The 20,970-nt window shown below is 53.3% G+C and overlaps 2 long non-coding RNA genes and 1 pseudogene across 2 annotated transcripts; 2 read left to right on the forward strand and 1 right to left on the reverse strand.

The window, feature by feature from the left end:
- The first annotated feature begins 353 nt into the window (after nt 1–353).
- Nucleotides 354–1,435, forward strand: LOC133626677 (uncharacterized). The gene is made up of 3 exons (XR_009819716.1): nt 354–409; nt 1,113–1,255; nt 1,360–1,435. It is a non-coding gene; the product is annotated as an uncharacterized LOC133626677 (long non-coding RNA).
- An 8,938-nt stretch (nt 1,436–10,373) lies between these two features.
- Nucleotides 10,374–11,326, forward strand: LOC133626767 (olfactory receptor 14J1-like; annotated as a pseudogene).
- Nucleotides 11,327–13,384: 2,058 nt separating this feature from the next.
- On the reverse strand, nt 13,385–16,887 carry LOC133626730 (uncharacterized). Its single transcript, XR_009819742.1, has 2 exons — nt 16,542–16,887; nt 13,385–14,325 (listed from the first exon to the last, which is right to left on the reverse strand). It is a non-coding gene; the product is annotated as an uncharacterized LOC133626730 (long non-coding RNA).
- Between the last annotated feature and the right edge of the window lie 4,083 nt (nt 16,888–20,970).

Consider the following 20,970-nt stretch of genomic DNA (forward strand, 5'->3'; position numbering starts at 1 on the left):
GCACGCCGGGGCAGCCGTGCCCTCCGCAGCACAGCTCGCCTCTCTCCCTCGGCCAGCAGCAGGCAGGGCACCGCTGGGCTGGGCCGGGCTGCAGCGCACGGCTCCGCTCCCTCTGAGCCCTCTGCTCCCCATCTGCCTTCCAGGAGACTGCCGTGGTTTCGGGTGGTGGTCGGGGCCAACCAGCTGACTCTGACGGGCCCTGAGGTGCAGGTGCGATACACCACGCGGGCGCTGCTCCACCAGAGCTACTTCAACGTCACCGACTACGACATTGCCCTGCTGGAGCTGGACCGGCCCGTGGAGTGCAACCAGTACGTGCAGGTGGCCTGTGTGCCTCACCCCGCCGACGTGCTGGTGTCCCAGCTGAGAGACTGCTACATCGCTGGCTGGGGCCAGACCACCGCACGAAGTGAGTTCCCCTGGGGAAAGCGCTGCTGTGCCCAGGGCAAGCCTGGCACGCTGGGGAGACGGCTCGGGCTGGCACAGAGCCCAGGCGGGAGCCAGAGTCAGGCTGCGGGGACGGGCGGCTGCAGACAGGCCTGAGCTCCCTCAGGCTGCCACGGTGCTCGGGGCTCTGGAACACCTTCCTCATCAGGCCGTGGCACCTTCTGAGAGGAGACCTTCTCAGTGTTGAGAAATGCCTCAAGGGCGGGTGTTTAGAGGCTGGGGCCAGGTTGTTTTGGGTGGGGGCCAGTGACAGGACGAGGGGTAACGGGCACACACTGGAACACGGGAAGTTCCCCTGGAAGAGGTGGAAAAATGTCTTTGCTGTGAGGGTGCTGGAGCCCTGCACAGGCTGCCCAGGGAGGGTGTGGAGGCTCCTTCTCTGGTGGTTTCCAAACCAGCCTGGATACGTTCCCGTGCCCCTTGGTCCAGGGGAACCGGCTTTAGCAGGGGCTCGGGTTGGATGAGCTCTCGAGGGCCCTTCCCACCCCCACCGTTGGTTGATTCTGTGTTTCTGAGCCACGGCCCAAAGGCAGCCCCAAGGGAAAGATGGGTCCGGCGCCTCTTTGGCAAGGTGCAAAGCCAAGGCCCAGGGAATGGCTGTGTCCAGCCAGGGGAGGGGAAGTGTCCTGCAGCTGCTGGGGGCTAATTCCTTGCTGTGCTGACAGCCCACGGATCCGACGTGCTGCAGGAGGCCAAGGTGCGCCTCATCGATGGCAGGCTGTGTAACAGCTACGAGTATTACAGGGGGAAACTGCACAGCTACAACCTGTGTGCCGGCTACGCGCAGGGCGGCATCGACGCCTGCCAGGTAGGAGCAGCCGCGAGTCAGCCGCGGCAGCAGCCGCAGCCCTGTCCCACCTGGGGCTGCTGGGGCTCCCCAACACCCCCCTGAGCCTCTGTCCTGTGCTGCAGGGTGACAGCGGGGGCCCGCTGGTCTGCAGAGCTGCGGGCGCCAACTTCTTCTGGCTCGTGGGCGTGACCAGCTGGGGGGCAGGCTGTGGCAGAGCGCACAGGCCCGGGGTCTACACCTCCACCCAGCACTTCTACTACTGGATACTGGAACAGATGCGCTCAGCAGGAAGGGCTGCTGCTCTCACCCGGGTGTGGAGACGTCTTCCCACCGACTCGGGGCCCTTTCCGCGGCCCAACCCCGAACTAGTCCCGGCACCAGAACCAGCGGACAGCTTTGGGCCCTGCCAACTCCCCATCAGCTCACTGGCTGATTTCTTCAGTTGTCTTGGGGAGCTGCTGCGGGGTCTGAGGGGAAAACTGGCTTGAGCAGCAGGACTGTGCTGGATGTGCAGGACTGGGCTCTGCCCCTCTCCTTCCTTGTAGCTCCTTAGCAGTAGACGTTAGGTAGGAGGAAGTAGAAGCTGAAAAGCTGTTTGCAGAGAGTTGTAAAAATAAAAGGTTTAAAGCATGAAAGAGCCCCCTTTGCCTCCTTGTGCCCCTGCAGCACGGCCTGGCTGCCCTCCCTCTGCCCTGCAGGTAGGGGCCATCTCAGCCACCCTGCCCTGGCTGGACAGCCAGCCCTGGCACACGGGTGCTCTCAGCTCCCTCCATGCTCATCCCGGCCTTGCACAGGAGGGAGAGAGCAGATGGTCTGTCTCTGGGTTTCAAGGGGTGTTGTAGGCGTCTGGAAGATCTTGGGTTGTAATGTGAGAGGTGGAGGGTACAGAAGAGGTGGGCCCTGGGTGGAGTGAAAGGAGGTGCTGGTGGTAGCAGATGAAAGCACATGGTGTAAACGATGAGTTGGAATAAAGCATCACCCATACTGGGTATGCAGTGATCTCTTCCCCTCAGCGGGGCTGGGCTGAGTGATCCGTGCCGGCGGCCTGGTGACGTTGCCGGTAGCGGCAACATATGGTGACAGCGCGACCCCGTGTTAGACTGGGCTCCATGGGGCACGTGAGGAGAGACAAAACGCAGGAGAGAGTAATACCGACTGCGCCGCCGGCGCCGGGGCCGGCACGGAGTGAGCCAGACCTCCCTACAATATGTTTATCAATGGCCACTCCAGATAATCCTTTTTCTACCTGTTTGGTGGGAGTTCCATCAGATGTGGCACAATGGCCTGTACCAAATGCATTAAAAACAAATCCCTTAGTTCAGGGCAATGGCAAAGTTGACAGCTGGGATTTGATCATTTCATGGTTGCCAACAATGACAACAGAGCCACGGGAGTTAGAGTTATCGGGATCGATAAAGATGGATTTTTGTGTTATGTTTAATTTTACCAGCAATACCAAAACATTTGGGACAGAATGTGGATCCCACCCTGGGCGTGTATAAGAGCACGATATCTTGGTGCAATTACACTTCACCAAAAATACCCAGGTCGAGTCTTGTGCCTATACAGTTATCACAGGGAATTTCTCTGATTCGTGGGGACCAGGCATGGCCTGGAATAGCCTCGAGATCACAGCGGGGACCGTGCAGTTTGGGATGACTGACAACCCTGATGCCTGATCACACAATGATTTGGAAACATCGTCGTCCAAAACAATTTGTGCGTGCATTTACTAGTGAATGTGATGACCACGTTACCTTTGGTCTCCCTCAGCAATAATAGCAACAGCTGCCATAGATTTTTTGCTTTTAACTCCTGGCCATGGTTGTGAAGATTTTCAAGGCATGTGCTGTACGGATCTAAATGATCATTCAAAAGCAATTCACAAACAAATACACCAACTTATCCACCACACTTCTAATATCAAGCAAGATGTGGGATTTTTGGTTTAGTGTCCTGGATGGGCCTTGAGGGATGGCTCTGAAGTTTGTTGAGAACTGGGTTGCTTATATTGATCCTAATAATTGCAGGGTTATGTGTATCCAGCTGTGTGCTCTCTTGTGTGAAGAAACTAATTTTGCCGGATAACCAGTGATTGTGCAAAAAGAAAAAGGGAGAACTGTAGAGAAGTTTCTTGCTGATACAGGACACGGAGTTTTGTTAGAAGGATGATTGCAGAATCCAAGCTTTCACACAGATAGCCAGGTCAGCCTGACCTTGGGCGCATGCCAGGAGGAGGCTGCCTGAAAACAGGGAGCAGCTGAGAAGAAGTAAAAGCAGGATATTTTTAACAACAGCTGTAGTGAGATTTTGCTAAGAGTGTGAGCTTTAGCAATTAACCAATGAGCTTGTGCCGAGTAGCAGATTGCTTTGCAGATGTAACCAATAAATGTGATGTTACTATCACCTCTCTGTGCAGGGGATGGTGGCTGCAGCTCAGGAGGGAGCCATGGGGCTGTGGGGCAGCTGCCTCTGGCCTGGCTTCCTTCTGGGGTGGGAGTTTGCCACTTTGGCTCATCCTCTGCTGCTGCTGCTTCTCCCTCACGGGTGGTGTGAGCACGTTTGGGGGCAGAAAACACGGAGCTGTGGTGAATGGTTGGGAGCCCCACGGGTTGTCATCTGAGTCGGGTGCTTTTAGTGGTATAAAGGGCTTTGAATTCCCTAAAGGAGGCCCCGTGAGGGCCATCAGTGGGAGGGGGCTCATGGTCAGTGCTGTCTGCTCCTTGGGTTCATGTGGTGAACACAGCTCTTTGCTCCTCTTCACTCTGGTTCAGTTTGACGTGTCCTACCCTCACCTCTTTCTGTCCTGCTACCCTCTGAACTCCCTCCATTGGGGTTTTATCTGGACTTGCAAGTCTAATTCTCCCTTGTCATTGCTTGTAGCACAGGGGAAGGTGACAACAGGAATTGTTGTGGTGATTTGTTGGGTAGGTGCAAGGCTTTGGGCTATCAGTGGGTGTTGTCAACACCCTCCTGCTCAGAGCCTACACCTAAACCACACACCATCAGTCACGGAAACAGCCCCCAGCAGAGGCACTTCCCAAACCGGCCTCCTGCAAAAAGCAAGGTGCTCACAGAAAGAGGAGAAGCCGGGAGGGTTTGAAAACATTTGGGGATAAACTTTCAGAGTCCCTGCCCAGTGTTCCAGCTGGAGCTGTGAAAACCTTCTCCAAAAGAAGAAAACCTTCTCCAAGCCTCATTCCAGTGGGGTGTCTGACTGTCCCCACCCCTTTCTCTTGATGAGCTGAGTTGAGAGCCTTGTCCTCTTTTAGGAGACAGCCAGATCCTGCAGGTTGCTGGTTGTTAACATGCTCTGTGCTTGTGTTTCAGGGGCCCCGTGGAAGCCCCTGAAAGCCGCCAACGCCGGCGCCTTGGTTCTGTGCCTGTGTGAGAAGGGAGATGCCAAGATCATGGAAGAGACAGGCAAGGTTTCCCCGAAGGAAAAAGAAATGAAAAACAGGGGAAACCCATCCCCAAAGAGATTCTTTTCATCCTTTGTTGTGTTTCGGGCTCCTGTTGGGCAGCCGGTGTGAATGGGCAAGGGCACAGAGAGCAGGACTGCTCACCATCTCAGCAGCCCTGCCCTGGCTGGACACCCAGCCCTGGGACACGGGTGCTCGCAGCTCCCTCCATGCTCATGCCAGCCTTGCACAGGAAGGTGAGCAGATGGTCTGTCTCTGGGTTTCATGGTGGCTCTCAGCATCCCTGGTCATGGAGAGGGATCCTGGCTTGTGGTTGGTAAAGCCCTTGGGTGGAGGAGGGTGGGAGGAGGTGTCCGGGATTTCTTCTTGGGACATGAGGCTCTAATCCTTCTAATGAAATAAAGGCAGAGGCTGATTTTGATTTGAGTGTCTCCCAGCCCCTGCTCTCCATGGGGGGAATGAGGGGAACCAGGACACATTTTGGTGTGGGAATAAACACCTGACCTTGATGGCCCTGAATTGGCTTCTCTCCAGAAGTTCTCTGTCCCTCTTGAGCTGAGGAGCCCAGAACTGGACACAGGACTCCAGATGAGGCCTCAACAGGGCACAGTAGAGGAAGAGAAGAACCTCCCTTGACCTGCTGCCCATACTCTTCTTGATGTCCCCAGGATGCCATTGGATTCTTGGCCACGAGGGCACGTTGCTGGCTCATGGTCAGTTTATTTTCAGCCAGCACTCCCAGGTCGGTCTCTGCAGAGCTGCTCTCCAGCAGGTCACCCACAGCCTGTCCTGGTGCAGGGGATTGTTCCTTCCCAGCTGCAGGACTCTGCCCTTGTCCTTGTTGAACCTCAGGAGGTTCCTCTCTGCCCAATGAGATCCCTCAGTTTTAGGGTCTAAATCCTCTTTTTTTTTGTGTCTAAACTCCCAGTTTTAGGGTCTAGATCCTTGCTTTTAGAACTAAATCCCCTGTTTTAGGGTCTAAATCCCCATTTTTGGGTCTAAATCCTCAGTTTTAGGGTCTAGATCCTCATTTTACATCCATACCACCTAGTTTTAGGTCTAAATTTATGTTTTGGGGGTCTAAAACCTCAGTTTTAGAGTCTAAATCCCCTTTTTTTGGTGTCTTAACTCCCAGTTTTAGGGCGTGGATCCTCATTTTTAGGACTAAACCCCTTGTTTTAGGGTCTAAATCCTTGTTACTTTGGTCTAAACAACCAATTTTATGTTCTAAATCCTTGTTCTTCATCTAAACCCCGTGTTTTAAGGTCTAAATCCTCATTTTTGCGTCTACACCCTTGGTTTTAGTGTCTAAATCCTCATTTTTTAGGCCTAAATTGTAGTTTATAGGGTCTAAACCCCCTGTTTTAGATCTATATCACCCAGTTTTGATATTCCAAGGTTTGGAGTTCCATTTGGAATATCTTCAGACAGAGGACCACATTTCATGGCCAATGTGGTACAAGAGGTAAGCAAAGTCCTAGGAATTTCCTGGGATTTACATGCCCCTTGGAGACAGCAATCAAGTGGAAAAGTGGAAAGAATGAATCAGACCCTAAAAAGACAAATTAGAAAAATTTGTCAGGAGGCTAAATTGAAATGGCCTCAGGCACTTCCACTGGCATTGCTGCAAAAAAAAAGAGTGAAATCTCGGAGTGGAATGTCAGTAAGTATGTATGGAAAACCCTATGAGGTTCCTGAACCAAATCCAAACATGCATGTGATGGGAAAACAAGATGTGTGTAACTATTTACTTCCTCTTGGAAAAATCCTGAACAGGCTCTGAAGTGCAGTAGTGTGGAACTGACCTCTGACTTTGGAAAATCCAGTAGACAACATCCTGCCTGGAGATTGTCTACATAAAGACCTGGAACGAAGAACCTCTGCAAGAAAGGTGGAAGGGACCATCCCAGGTGTTGCTGACCACCTTCACTGCAATCAATAATGCCGAATCAGATGCCTGGATCCACTACACTCGAGTGAAGAAGACACCATCAGGCCCATGGAAGTGGGAGAGTTGTAGGAGATCTTGAGATATTGAAGTTAACTCTGAAACATAACGAAGTTTTTGGTTTTGTTGGTTTTTCAGTCTGTGGTGGTGGAAACATGGATCAAAATTGGATGGTCAAATGGATTCGTATTGAATATTCAGGCCCAGACTCCAGTCCAAACAGAAATAGACTCGGAACACGTAATGCCAATACGAGGAAATCAGGTAAGACATGAACACACCCTGGATAGATAACGTTTTTGAGAGACTGGGCCTGGACCTAAAATCTTGGATAAAGTCACTGATTGAAACACTTCTGCTATTGATTATAATGTTTCTGGCAATCTATTTGGCATATTGTTGCATCAAAAGAGAAATAATACAAAGAACACATGAAGTAATAGAATCTTGACAGCATTGTCAAGAGACAATGATCAGTTCAAAGGTGATCCACCACCATATGACAATCATGGTTTTGTTATGAAGACAAGGGAAATACAAGAGTGAAAGTATTGGAATGTGATGATCACTACTTTCAAAGGGCGGCAGGGAGCTGCTGGAGAGAGTTCAGCACAGGGCCACAGAGATGATGGAGTGGAGCATCTCTCTTGTGATGAAAGGCTGAGGGAGCTGGGGCTCTTCAGCTTAGAGGAGACTGAGAGGTGACCTCATGCATGTTTACAAATCCATCAAGGGTGGGTGTCAGGAGGCTGGAGCCAGGCTGTGCTCAGGGATGGCTGGTGATAGGACAAGGCACAAAGGGGACAAGCTTAAAAAAAAGATTCCAAAGAAACAAAAGGAGGCATTTCTTCCCTGTTGAGGTGAGGGAGCCCTGGAAGGGGCTGCCCAGAGGGGCTGTGGAGTCTCCTTCTCTGGAGACATTCAAACGCTGCTGGACGAGTTCCAGTGTGACCTACTCTAGGGGGTCCTGCTCTGGCAGGGGGGATGCACTGGATGAGCTTTTGAGGTCTCTTCCAACCTTTAAGATCCTGTAATTCTGTGGTTATGTGTCAAAAGCCTCGCTGAAGTCAAGGGAGATGACATTCAAGTGCTCTCCCCTCATCTTGCCAGCCAGTCATGCCATCATAGAAGGCTCTCAGGTAGGTTAAGCAGCATTTCCCCTTGGTGAATCTGTGTTGAGTCTCCCTCACAACCATCTTCTCTTTTCCAGGAATGGAATCTGCTAACCACACTCTTGCTGCCCCCAGGATGCCATTGGCTTCTTGCCCACGAGGGCACGTTGCTGGCTCGTGGTTTATCATCACCCAGCACTCCCAGGTCTGTCTCCAGCAGGTCACTCCCAGCCTGGCCTGGTGCAGGGGTTCTTCCTTCCCAGCTGCAGGACTCTTCTTGCCTGTGTTGAACCTTAGGAGGTTGCTCTCTGCCCAACTCCTTGAGCAGGTCATGATCTTACTGAAAGAAAGGAATAAAATAAAACCCTTCATATAAAAAAATCCCCATTCTTATGAAGTGCACTTAGAGATCTTCCTACTGAACTGCCCAGTGAAATGGCTTCACTTGCCTGCAGGAGTTTTGAAGGCTTCAAGACAATGACGCAAAGAGAAGTAGCCAATTAGTGCTTTCAGTACTTTAATGAGCACCACAGCATATGTGGGGCTGACTCCTTGAGTCTCTGAGGATCAAGGAGACTTGAAGAAAGTGCTCAAGAAATCCCAGCAATGAGCAAAACTCACTCAAGTACCTTGAAGCATGAATGGGTCCCTCTGAGGGCTGTTACTGACAAAGCCTCCCCAGGGACTTGTTAGGACAAGGAACTGCAGGGAGCCAAGGCCCTGTGCAGGTGGCTCTGATGCTGAGAAAAGCCTGGGTTGGTTTGCTAAAGCAGAAAGGCCAAGGCCTGACCCCCAGGCCCTGGGAGGGCAGGTCCTGTCCCTCATGCACGGCTCAGGGTCGTTCCTGGGGCCAGAGGGGTGTGAGGGTGACCAATGCCAAATGCCCCAAAAACGTGTAAATTCTCCCAGCGTCCCCAGGCAGGAGTGGAGACGAAACCAAACCCAAATCAAGTTTCTCCTGATTGGCCTCAGGAGCCAGAGAACCCGCGACAGCCAAAAGGAACAAAGGCCTTGGTTGCTTTGGCTCTTTCATCCCTGCTTGTCCTGTCTAACGATGAGACAAGGAAATGTTGGCCTTTAACCTGTCTCTGAGGGGAGATACGCTGCTGCTGGAAAGAAGAGTCTCTCAGCAGCTGAGGAAGGGAACATCAGGGATGGTGTCAGCCTGTTTCAAAGTTGGAGCCCCAGGAACACTTGGAGGGGGCTCAGATGGGACAGAAGGAAGGGGAGGGAAGGGGGAGAGAGTTTAAAATCATCTCCTGGCAGGGAACTGTCCTGCTGTCAAGAGAGTGCTGTGCAGTGCAGGGCTGCTCCCAGCTCCAAATCACCCCCAGGACATCGCTGAGGGCACTTCTCAAGGGGAAGCTCAAGGCAGGGACATCTATAAAGAAACACAGCTCTCCCGAGTCTGTGCTTTCTGTTTTCTACTCCTGAGGAATTTTCCATGGCACATGGAAAATTAGCTCTCAGAGACTGAAGAAGACACTGAGACTTCTGACCTGTAACATGCAGTGATCTTTATGCCTGCCAGGAACCTCCTGGAGAGCCTTCAGCCTCTGCTCTGCCTATGGACAGCAGCAGCATCACCTGTGCTGGACCCATCTGGGTTCCTCTGAGCTGCCCTTTCCCACTGCACACAGGAGCTTGTGCCCAGGCAGTGCCCTGCCAACAGGCAGCTTTCTCTAGGGCCTAGGTGAGTGCACAGAGGGGAGGATGGGCTCTGGGAGTGTTGGCAGGGAAAGATGTGGGACAGGGAAACACATGACTGGAGGAACAGCTCCAGGGAGCAGAGAGATGGTCAAGGAATGAGAGGAAACTAAACCCAGAAACACGGTGGGAGAGAGAAATCAGGAAGCTCCATCCACTCTTGTCTCTCCCCTGTCTGTGTGATTGTTGCCCTGCTCTTGCTGTCAGGCTCTCTGGGAGTGGGAGGTTCATCTTCCACCCAGAGCTCCCAGAGTCACCCACGGAGCTTGTGTCTCCTCCTGTGCAACTGTGTCCATGGGAACAAGTGTCCCAGCTTTGGTCTAATCGGTGGGGCTGTGGGCACTGCAGCCTGTGGGGCTGGAGAACCATTGGGGTTTCCCTTAATCAGAACCTATTGTTAGAGACCTGGCCATCGCCTCCAGGTGTCCTTCCAAGCTGTGAGCTGCCCTCCAAGGTAAGAGAGCTCTTGTCTCTCTGTTATCTCAATGCTCTCAGCAGGGGCTGGGGCTGTCTCACAGCCCTTGCTCTGTTCTCCCCGAGGGCAGCAGAAATGCTGAGTGTTTCTGACATCCAAGAATGCTCCATTTGGTTAAGGGGAGAAGATATGGGAAAAACCCCCACAACTCTTCTGTCACCTTTACCTTCTGTGTTTGCTGTGGTTCCATGGCACAAAGTGGCAGAGCAGGACCAGTCCCTGCCCCTACCCACTGCTGCAGAGCAGGGCCGACTTCTCAAGAGCCCCTGGGCAGATCCTGGCTCTTCATGGCACATACAGCCACAGCAGCCAGGGCTGCAGCCACAGAGCTGATGGAAGGGCTCCTAGGAAAAGGAAAGGGTGTCTGTGTGTAGCAGGGAGATGGGATCTGGGAAATGGCTCTGACTTTGCACAGAGAAGTCTCCCCAGGCTGTCACTGTCTTTTCCTTTATCAGCACTGCCTGATGCTCAGAGGCAGCAGATGTCCAACAGCAGCTCCATCAGCCAGTTCCTGCTCCTGCCCTTTGCAGACAGGCGGGAGCTGCAGCTCCTGCACTTCGGGCTCTTCCTGGGCATCTCCCTGGCTGCCCTCCTGGCCAACGGCCTCATCATTAGTGCCATAGCCTGCGACCACCGCCTCCACACCCCCATGGACTTCTTCCTCCTCAGCCTCACCCTCCTTGACCATCTCCATCTCCACCACTGTCCCCAAAGTCATGGCCAATTCCCTCTGGGGACACAGGAACATTTCCTACTTGGGCTGTGCTGTACAGCTCTTTCTTGTTATCTTCTTCCTTGGTACAGAATGTGCTCTTCTCACCATCATGTCCTACGACTGCTACGTTGCCATCTGCAAACCCCTGCACTACGGGACCCTCCTGGGCAGCAGAGCTTGTGCCCACATGGCAGCAGCTGCCTGGGCCAGTGGGTTTCTCTGTTCTCTCCTGCACAGCCAATACATTTTTGCTGCCCCTCTGCCAGGGCAATGCTGTGGGACAGTTCTTCTGTGAAATCCCACAGATCCTCAAGCTCTCCTGCTCACATACCTACCTCTGGGAGGCTGGGCTTCTTGTGCTTAGTGTCTGTTTAGTACTTGTGTGTTTTATGTTCATTGTGGTGCCGTATGTACAGATCTTCAGGGCTGTGCTGAGGATCCCCTCTGAGCAGGGACGGCACAAAGCCTTTTCCACAGGCATCCCTCACCTGGCTGTGGTCTCCCCGTTTCTTGGCACAGGCATGTCTGCCTACCTGAAGACTCCAGCCATCTCCTGTCCATCCCTGGACCTGCTGGTGGCAGTTCTGTATTCGGTGGTGCCTCCAGCAGTGAACCCCCTCATCCGTTGCCCGAGGAACCAGGAGATCAAGAATGTCTTGCAGAAAGTGTGTGAACACCTCAGATTAATAAGGTTCCCACGATCCCACTAAGGCTCCCACTGCATCTCAGGAGAAGCCAGGAACAACTTTTCTTCATCTGTGTAATGATTTTTCGTTATGTTCAAACACCTATTTAAAGGTCTTTTCCAGCCTGTAGGATGCTGTGGTGCTATCATTTTTACTTTAGTTTTCTTTTATGCCTGGAACATTGTTATTTCTGCCCTCCTCCCTTCTTCTGGCTGGATGTCACGTCCGTGCAGATCCAGGCTGTCTGTAGAGATGCACTCACTCACACACGCAGCAGCGTGTGGCGTGTGCCGGCTGCCGTCCCTTCCCCTCGGCTCTGCAGCGAGCAGCAGCCCCAGCATGCAGGAGGCTCTGCAGCCAGTGCCCGGCTGCCCCACGCAGCAGCAGCCCCGCTCAGCCTTGGGGCTGCCCCTGGCTGCCTTGCTGCCCGCTCTGTCTCTGCTGCTGCCATTTGCGGTTGCGGCTGCTGCTTCCCTGGAGACACAGCCAAGGGCAGCGGCAGAACGAGGCCTGCCCAGGGCTGCTCTCCCCTCCTTCCATACTCTTCTGTTCTGCCCTTGCCTTTGGGCTGTCACCGGGGTCCTGTGTCACTGGGGACAATCCTGGTGTCTCTGCAGTTGCACCCCTGGGGCTGTGGGCAGGAGGCAGCTCTGTGAACTGTCACATCAGAGGAGCTTCACAGAATCCCAGAATGGGGGAGTTTGGAAGGGACTGCTAGAGATCATCCAGTGCAACCCTCCTGCTAAAGCATCTGGTCCTCATTCAGGAGCATAGATACACATCCAGGCGGGTTAGGAAACCTCCTGAGAAGGGAATTCCACGCCCTCCCTGGGCAGCCTGGGCCACAGCTCCCTCATCCTTATGGTAATGAGGTTTTTACTTCTTTTTAAGTGGAACTTTTTGTATTCTGTCATTTGTCCATTACCCCTTGTCCTGATGCTGAACACTCCAGAAAAGAGGGTCCCCCCGTCCTCTTGACACCCACTCTTTAAATACTCAAAAGTGTTAGTGAGATTCCCCCTCAGTCTCCCCTTTTCCAGACTAAACAGCCCCAGGTCCCGCAGCCTTTCCTCAGAACAAAGATGCTCCAGTCCCCTGATCATCTTGGTGGCCCTGCACTGGCGTCTCTCTGGCAGTTCTCTGTCCCTCCAGGTGGGGAGCCCAGAACTGGACACAGGACTCCAGATGAGGCCTCAGCAGGGCAGAGCAGAGGAGAAGAACCTCCCTTGACCTGCTGCCCACACTCTTCCTGATGCCCCCAGGATGCCATTGGATTCTTGCCCACGAGGGCACGTTGCTGGCTCATGGTCAATTTATTACCAACCAGCACTCCCAGGTACTTCTCCTGGAGCTGCTCTTCAGCAGGTCACCCCCAGCCTGTCCTGGTGCAGGGGGTTGTTCCCTCCCAGCTGCAGGACTCTGCACTTCTCCTTGTTGAACCTCAGGAGGTTCCTCTCTGCCCAACATTCCAGCCAGTCGAGATCCCGCTGAATGGCAGCACAGCCCCTGGGGAATCAGCCAGTGCTCCCAGTTTGGTGCCAGCAGGGAACTTGCTGAGGGTCCCTCTGTCCCCTCATCCAGGGGGCTGATGAAGATGTTGAACCAGACTGGCCCCAGAACCCATCCCTGTGGAACTCCATTGGCCACAGGCCTCCAACCTGACTCTGTGCCGTTGATCACTCCCCTCTGGGCTCTGTCATTTAGCAGCTCTCCATCCACCTCACCCTCCACTCATCCCAGCCACACTGCCTGATCTTTCTGATGAGGATGTTGTGGGAGACAATGTCTAAAGCCTTGCTGAAGTCAAGGTAGATGACATCTGCTGCTCTCCCCTCATCAAGCCAGCCGGTTCTGCACTCATAGAAGGCATCAAGTTGGGCAAACAGGATTTCCCCTGGTGAATCCATGTTGACTCCCCTTTTCCTTCATATGTTCAGTGACAACATTCAGGATGAGTTGTTCCATCACCTTTCCAGGGATGGAGGTGAGGCTGACCGGCCTAGAGCTTCCTGTGTCATCTTTCTTGCCTTGTCTGAAGATTGGTGATGGGTGAAATTGCAATTCAACACTCAACAGCCAATGTAACTATCAAGCAGATATTCTTTATTGCAGTGCTGGGCACACAGGGGATTGCTCTGCCTACTGTGTGCACTGTTCAAGACAAAACTTTCTACATTAATACAGAATAGAGACACATATTCATTACACTTCACTAGCTCCATCCATTCTCTGACCTCAGTCTGCCCAGGTTACACCTCCGTCAGGCCTCCTTTCTCTGGTCCTCTGGCTTCCTGGTGTTTTTCCAAACCACAAGACAGGCTTGAGCAGTTGCTTATTGTCCTGGTTTAGGCCCATCAGGGAACAAAGACCACGATTAGCCTCCAGTACCAAAGAGGCTGAGAACTGCTCAAGGGCAGGGAGAGCTTAATTGCCGCTGAAGGTTCAGGACAAAGCAGACCAGGCCACTCGGTTTGGGGAAGGAAACAGAAACAATTTAATGCAATGTCAACTAAAACATACCCCCAAAACCCCAAAACATAACCAAAATGAAACAACACAGAGCAATACATCAATGAAGAGTCCAACCAGCCTTTTGAAGAACACCTTCTTGCCACCCCTCCCCTCTTCCCGGGCTCAGAGCCCTGATCCCGGGGTTTTTACCTTGTCCCCCCCTGAACGGTTCGGGGGGGCAGGCAGTGGGGGTTTCAGTCAGTCTGTTCCCAATAGCTTCTGCCGTTTGTCCCTCCTCAGGACGGGTGAACTCCACACCAGTCCTCCCTGCGAGTCCGTGGGGTAACTCACACGCATGGCAGCCCTGCACGGGCTGCTCCGATGCCCACTGACTCCAAAGGCTGCAGCTCGTCTCTGCCTCTCGTGTGGGGCTGCTCTGCAGCGTGCAGGCTCTCCAGCACGGCCTGGGCCATGGCCCCTCCCCACACAGTCCCTCGCCCCTCCTGCAGGTGGGATTCTTCTGTCTATAACCGATGAGTTCTTAGGGATCAAGGCATTCTCATTGGTGTATTCTGAAAGCAAAGTCAGCACAGAAAAAGCTGTCAGTCAGTTTGTGAGCAAGTGCCTGAATGTGGAGTGTCAGAGCCCTTCAGAGAACCCCGCCGCAGACAGGACAGCCCCATGTTACATCTAACATCGTGCACTTCTCATCTCAACACACGAGCTGTAGGCTGCAAGACATCTTGAGGTCTGGGAATCAAACACAAGCAGCAAAACCTTCATTTGTCCCATGAGATGAGCCCCAAAGAGCAGGGCCCTGAGGCAACAAACCCAAAAGCCTCACACATCCACATGTGGCAAGAGCAACTGACTGCAATCCCACTTAGAGGGGTGTACCCTAAACCACATCTGCCATAGAACAGGCTATTGTCATACAAACAGGTATTGAGGGGAATTGGACTGGACTGGAACTATGAGCTCATTTCACACATACCAAAGCACTGCTGTTGCACAGGAACAGAACAGGAGATTACTGTCTTGTGCTTTACAGCCTGAAGAAGGAAAACCCAGAGCAAGCAGGTGGCTTGCTGAGGACAGCAGACCACATTACAAGGATCACAAGTGCATCTTGAGGACAACAGTTGGTAATGCATCTGTGACACCTCTGTCTCTGAGAGGAAAAGAATGTATTTGAAATGCTTAGGGTAGGCTCTCCAGAAACTCATTCCCACCATGGGTCAAACCCCTGCTCCTGAAGCCCTGCATTTAATTCTAATGGTTTACACACACTGACTAAACACCCAGTAGCAGGAAAAGTAAAGAAAATAGCGTCCCTGTTTTAAATTCACCTTCATACAACAAGCTGAGACAAGACATGCCAGGGGATTTAGATGCACTAGACAGAAAACAACAAGGCTGCTGCTGACTTTGAGCTGAATGTCATGAAGGCATTGAGCTAGATCTTTGCCAGGCCAGGAGTCTTTCACCACCGGGGCTCTCCCAGGACAAACACCCTCTTTGTAGAGAAATGGAGAGAAGAGGCAATCACAAAAGGACAAGTGGAGATTGCCAACACACAAACTGTAACCCAAAAGTACTTCAGACAACCACTCAGTCACGGTTTTGCCTGGCAAATGATTTGGAATAGTTCTCCACACAGTGCTCTGTATTACACCTTGGTAGTTCAGACTTGGCTCTGCAGATGAATTACCAGCCTGGCTAAGAGCTCCAGCTGCACTGTGCCTCACCACTACTACCTTGTCAAGCCTGGATGTTGGCTCACACACAGGAACTGGACTGACCCCAAAACCACAACCTGGACCCTGCAGCACCAATGAGCCAAGTGAGTTCAGGTGGAAGCACATTTCTGAGCCATGCTCCTTTCTCCAAGACTACATGTCCCAGTCAGAGACAAACTCAAACAGGCTGCACGAGCATCCCAAGTCCATCCTATGAATACATCAGGCACTTCTGACTTGGCTGAATCTTACCTCCTTGTTTTAATTGTGGTAACTCACCTCTCCTTTCCTGAGCCATAAAAAAGAGCCAGAATGGCTGCTACAGTGAGTAGAAGCTACTGATTTGTTGTAGAAGTTGGAAATGTAATTATGGATGATAATATGAAAAAAAACACCTAAGATTTTCTGCACAAGCTCAATGGAACACAAACAAAACACTTCAAACAGAGCTGACTGAAATTCCCCAAGGTTAGGAAGAGAAGCAGCACTACAAATGTCATGTTGAAAAGACGTGAATAGTGATCATGAGAAAAAGATGCAACAAGGAACAAGAGGAAAGTTGTAAAGATCACTTATGAAAATAAACTCCTGATGCCTCTTATGGTCGTGTTTACAAGGGCATATGTCCCCCAAATCCCTTCCCCAAATGCACAGCTGGATTCCACACCTCACACAGGAGAGTCACTGGGCTGCTGGGATCAGTCACAGACGTGACTGAGGGAAACAAAGGCATCCAAAAGAAGGAAGGTATTTGACCAAGGGAACCAAACACAGACCAAAACATCCCCTGTGTTGCTTTCACCAGCAAATAAAAATCGTATTGTCTTTCCCTAGCGTGGTGGGAACAGCAGCTCAGCAGTGGGTTCCAGCTGCACCTCAGGGCAGCAGTCAGCACGGGCTGAACTGCCAATGTCTGCTGAAATCCCAACAGCTGCCTCTGCAAGGTCACATCAGTCCCAGAGATACAACAACAACAACCACCAGCCAACACTACCCTGTGTTTTTCACTCCTGAAGGACATCAGGTTGGCATCAAACCAGGGTCCCTACCTGGGTATGTGAACTTGCCCGTCTGCAGCCAGCAAGGCAGAGCTTTTGTCCCCTCCTACCCCGCGGCGGCTGCCAAAGCAGCGGCACAGCCAGGACGGCGAGCTCCCGGCTGAGCTGTGCCTGCGAAACCTCTGGCCCAGCACCTGTGGGGAGAAGGGAGATGGAGTGAAAGCCCTGCCAGAGCGACCAGCACCACACACTGCTGCTGTCAGGGCAGGGACTGAGATGCTGGGGCGGCTGCGGGGGCTCTGGCAGCTGGGGCACCCGGGGCCTGTGCCCGGGGCCTTGTCTCCATCTCCTGCCCCTCCCCAGCTCTCGGGTCACCAAGGGGCTGCCCCAGCCAGGCCCAGCTCCAGCCTGGAGCTCCCATCACCAGCCCCGGGTGGGCAGCAGGCAGGAGACACCCCCAGAGCTGCCCAAGGGCCTGGCTGGCCCCAGCCCTCACCTCAGCCAGGCCACAGCTGCAGCACAGCCTGTGCCTCACAGCACCGACACGGCTGTGGGCAGCTGAGGGGGCAGCGACAGCTCCCAGAGCGCCCAGCAATGAACAGGGACGGCTGGCAGCCCCTGCCCAGGGCTACAGCTCCCACATGGCCCAGGAGCCAACATGGCTGGCCGGTAGCCAGTGCCCCAGGCCTACAGCTCCCACGTGCCCCGGGGCCTCCTTCCTGCTGCCTGACCCTGCAGGGACACCAGCCCCTGGCCAGGCCCCCCTGACCCTGCAGCCCCATGGCCGCCTCCCCGGGGCTGCACAGGCCCAGCCCCAGGAGGAGCCAAAGGAGGAGGAGGAGGAAAATACGGGGAGGAGCAGGGCAGAGGGACAGAGCAGGAAAGGGATGGAGCTTAAGGAGACAGCGAGTGCAGGAGGAAAAAGAGCAACAAGCAGCAGCAGAGAGGCACAGAGAGAGGATTGGAAGGGCAGAAAGGAGGATGGGGGGATACACAGACACAGGCAGGGAGAGGGACAGGGGGCAGAGAGACAGAAAAGGCAGCAGGAGACTGGAGTGACAGAGAATTGGGACAGAAGGGACTAGGGAGAGAGAAAGGGAGCGGATGGGAGAGGAGGGGAGGGGAGAAAAAGAAAAGCATCCAGGGAGAGCGAGGAACAGAGGGATGTGGATCAGCAGAAGGAGGCGCAGGAGGGTGGAACATCGATGGGCTGAGAGAGTCAGAGGAAGAGCTAAAAGGGGGTGAGGAGCAGGATGGAGGCCCAGAGAGAAGAGACAAGTTCCAGCCAGCTGAGCAAGAGAGACGGGCAGGAAAGTGGGGACAGGCTGTGGGGGAGAGAGGGAAAATAAGGCCAGGAAACACAACATGGTGATAGAAAAAGGCAAAGGGCAGGGAGCAGGAGAGGAGAAAGGAAAAATAGCAACAGAATGTAGGACACACAGGGAGGGGTTAGAAAATACAGACAAGGAGTGCTACAGAGAAAGAGAAAGAAAAAGCAGTGATGGGGTAAAGACAGAGAGGGAGGAGGTGAAAGATGAGGGCAGGGAGCCAGACTGAGTGATGGGAAGAGACCAAAGCTAGCAATTATGGACAAGTGCCCTCATTCCCTGAGCACTGCCCAGGAGCTGCATTAGCAGGAGCCTCCAGAAGTGTGGTGCCTGCAGCAGGCCTGTCCTGGGCCCAGCCCTGCACCCTGAGAGTGCTGCCGACCAGCACCTTGTCCAGTGGCCAGCCCTGGGGAAGGGAAATCACCCAGCTGTTTCTTTGGGCTTTTTGTGATGGTTTTACTTCTAAAAAGCAACTGTTTCAGCTCTAAATAGCACCTGCAAGGAAAAGGGAAGCAGGCTTCCCAGGTGGGACACCTTTAATGCCTGAACCAGGTACCAGAGTTCAGAGATTTCATAGAATCGTAGAATAGAATCAGGGAATGGTGGGGTTGGAAGGGGCCTCTAGAGATCATCCAGTCCAACCCCCTGCAGAAGCGGCTCCCACCTAGATCAGGTCACACAGGAACGTGTCCAGGGGGGTCTTGAAGCCCTCCAAGGACGGAGCCTCCACACCCTCCCTGGGCAGCCTGGGCCAGGGCTCCCTCACCCTGACAGTGAAAGAGCTTTTTCTTTTGTTTAAATGGAACTTTTTGTGTTCCCGCTTCATCCCATCACCCCTTGTCCTACAACAGAGAAAAGAGATGTCCCAACCTTCTGACACCCATCCTTTAGATATTTGTAAATGTTAATAAGGTCTCCCCTCAGTCTCTTCTCCAGCCCCAGGTCCTGCAGCCTTTCCTCGTGAGGAAGATGCTCCAGTCCCATGATCATCTTGCTGTCCCTGCACTGGCCTCTCTGCAGAAGTTCTCTGTCCCTCTTGAGCTGAGGAGCCGAGACCTGGACACAGGACTCCAGATGAGGCCTCACCAGGAAAGAGCAGAGGGGGAGAAGAACCTCCCTTGACCTGCTGCTCACACTGTGCTGGATGCATCCCAGGTTGCCATTGGCTTCTTGCCCACGAGGGCACGTTGCTGGCTCGTGTTTAACTTTTTATCAACCAGCACTCCCAGGTCTCTCTCTGCAGAGCTACTCTCCAGCAGGTCACCCCCAGCCTGTCGTGGTGCAGGAGGTTGTTCCTTCCCAGCTGCAGGACTCTGCCCTGTCCTTGTTGAACCTCAGGAGGTTCCTCTCTGCCCAACTCTCCAGCCGGTCGAGATCCCGCTGAATGGCAGCACAGCCCCTGGGGAATCAGCCAGTGCTCCCAGTTTGGTGCCAGCAGGGAACTTGCTGAGGGTCCCTCTGTCCCCTCATCCAGGTGGTTGATTAAGATTTTGAACCAGACTGGCCCCAGACCCCGTCCCTGCGGAGCTCCACTGGCCACAGGCCTCCAACCTGACTCCGTGCCGTTGATCAGCACCCTCTGGGCTCTGTCATTCAGCAGCTCTCCATCCACCTCACCCTCCACTCATCCCAGCCACACTGCCTGAGCTTTCTGATGAGCATGACATCTGCTGCTCTCCCCTCATCCAGCCAGCTGGTTATGCACTCATAGAAGGCATCAGGTTGGGCAAACAGGATTTCCCCTTGATGAATCCACGTTGACTCCCCTGACAACCATCTTTTCCTTCGTATGTTCAGTGATGACATTCAGGATGAGCTGTTCCATCACCTTTCCAGGGATGGAGGTGAGGCTGACAGGCCTGGAGTTTCCTGGGTCGTCCTTCCTGCCCTTTTTGCAGCCTGCAGTGACATTGGCCTTTCTCCAGTGCTCAGGCACCTCGTCTGTGCTCCATGAGTGTTCAAAAATGATGGAGAGAGGCTCAGCAATCACATCAGGGATATGAGCAGAGATATGAGTTTATGGGTATGAGTTCACAGGGCTTTCTGGCTGTTTCTTTCCTGTCAAAGCTGCTGTGAATTTGTGTTGGCATGGGGTAGGAGTTAATGTACCTGTCCCAGAACACACTTGCTTTTAGGCCTGCTGGGACGGGGGGATCCAACTGCAACCTGTCTCTGGCACCCACGTGTAATACCAGGGGGGGTACAGACTGGCTGCAGCTGTCATCCTGTTGTGATGGTGGATAGTTGAAGCACACAAAACTGTCGTCCAGACTTCGTCTTGTGAGGCTTAGGCAGCAGAGTGAACCTACAGGAGCACTTCCTATGGCAATGTTTTGTTCTCAGTAGGAGCTGAGCAGGCCAAGTGCATGGCATTGGAGATAGCTCCCACAGTAAAGCAGCTGCAAAGGCTACAGGGGGACTTATGTCCCCTGAAAACACTGCAGCTGGGGTGTGCTTCCCTGCTTTCTTGTAGCTCCCAGATGCAGTGGAAAACTTCCTGAGTGTGTTGGAGAGCATAGAAAACCTGTGATACGAAGAAGACCTGCAGTACCTTGGTGGTCAAAATAGGTTCTTACAGGTTTCTCAAGTCTTGTTTCTTATGCAGAGCAGGTAGATGAGCCCAGGCAGAGGGGAGGGGTGAGGGGAAGGTGGTCTTAAAGAGCTGGCTGCACATTTTCCTCATCATGCCATTGTGGTTTTATTTCTGTTTGTTCTGCTTTTGGTTGGTGGCAGATTAAATTCATTTTGTTTCCTTCCCCAAGTCAAGTAGGTGAGTCTGCTTTGCCCAGGACCACAGTCAGTGAGCGAGCCCTCCCTGTCCTCGGGGATTTCCATGAGGCCCTTGGTTGTGTTTTCTCTTCCCCATCCCAGCACGGGGAGTGGGGACGGTTGAGCGAGTGGCTGCGTGGTCTTTGTGTCCAGCTGAGCTTAAACCACTTAATCCCTGAGAAGCCTGTCCTTGGAGCTGCCCGCAAACACTCCCCCAGCCATGACCTCTGCCGTTCCTTTGCTGCCTGGGAGTTGTTTCTGGGCTGTGGAGGGCTCCGAGGTGCCGGCCCAGGGAGCTCCTTTGGGGCTGTGCTGGGGTGGGGCCGGTGTGAGGGGGAAACGGGGCCCCACAGACGTGGCAACACGTCACAAAGGTGTCACAG

Source organism: Colius striatus, chromosome 14 (assembly GCF_028858725.1).
Source record: "Colius striatus isolate bColStr4 chromosome 14, bColStr4.1.hap1, whole genome shotgun sequence".
Lineage (NCBI taxonomy): Eukaryota > Metazoa > Chordata > Aves > Coliiformes > Coliidae > Colius > Colius striatus.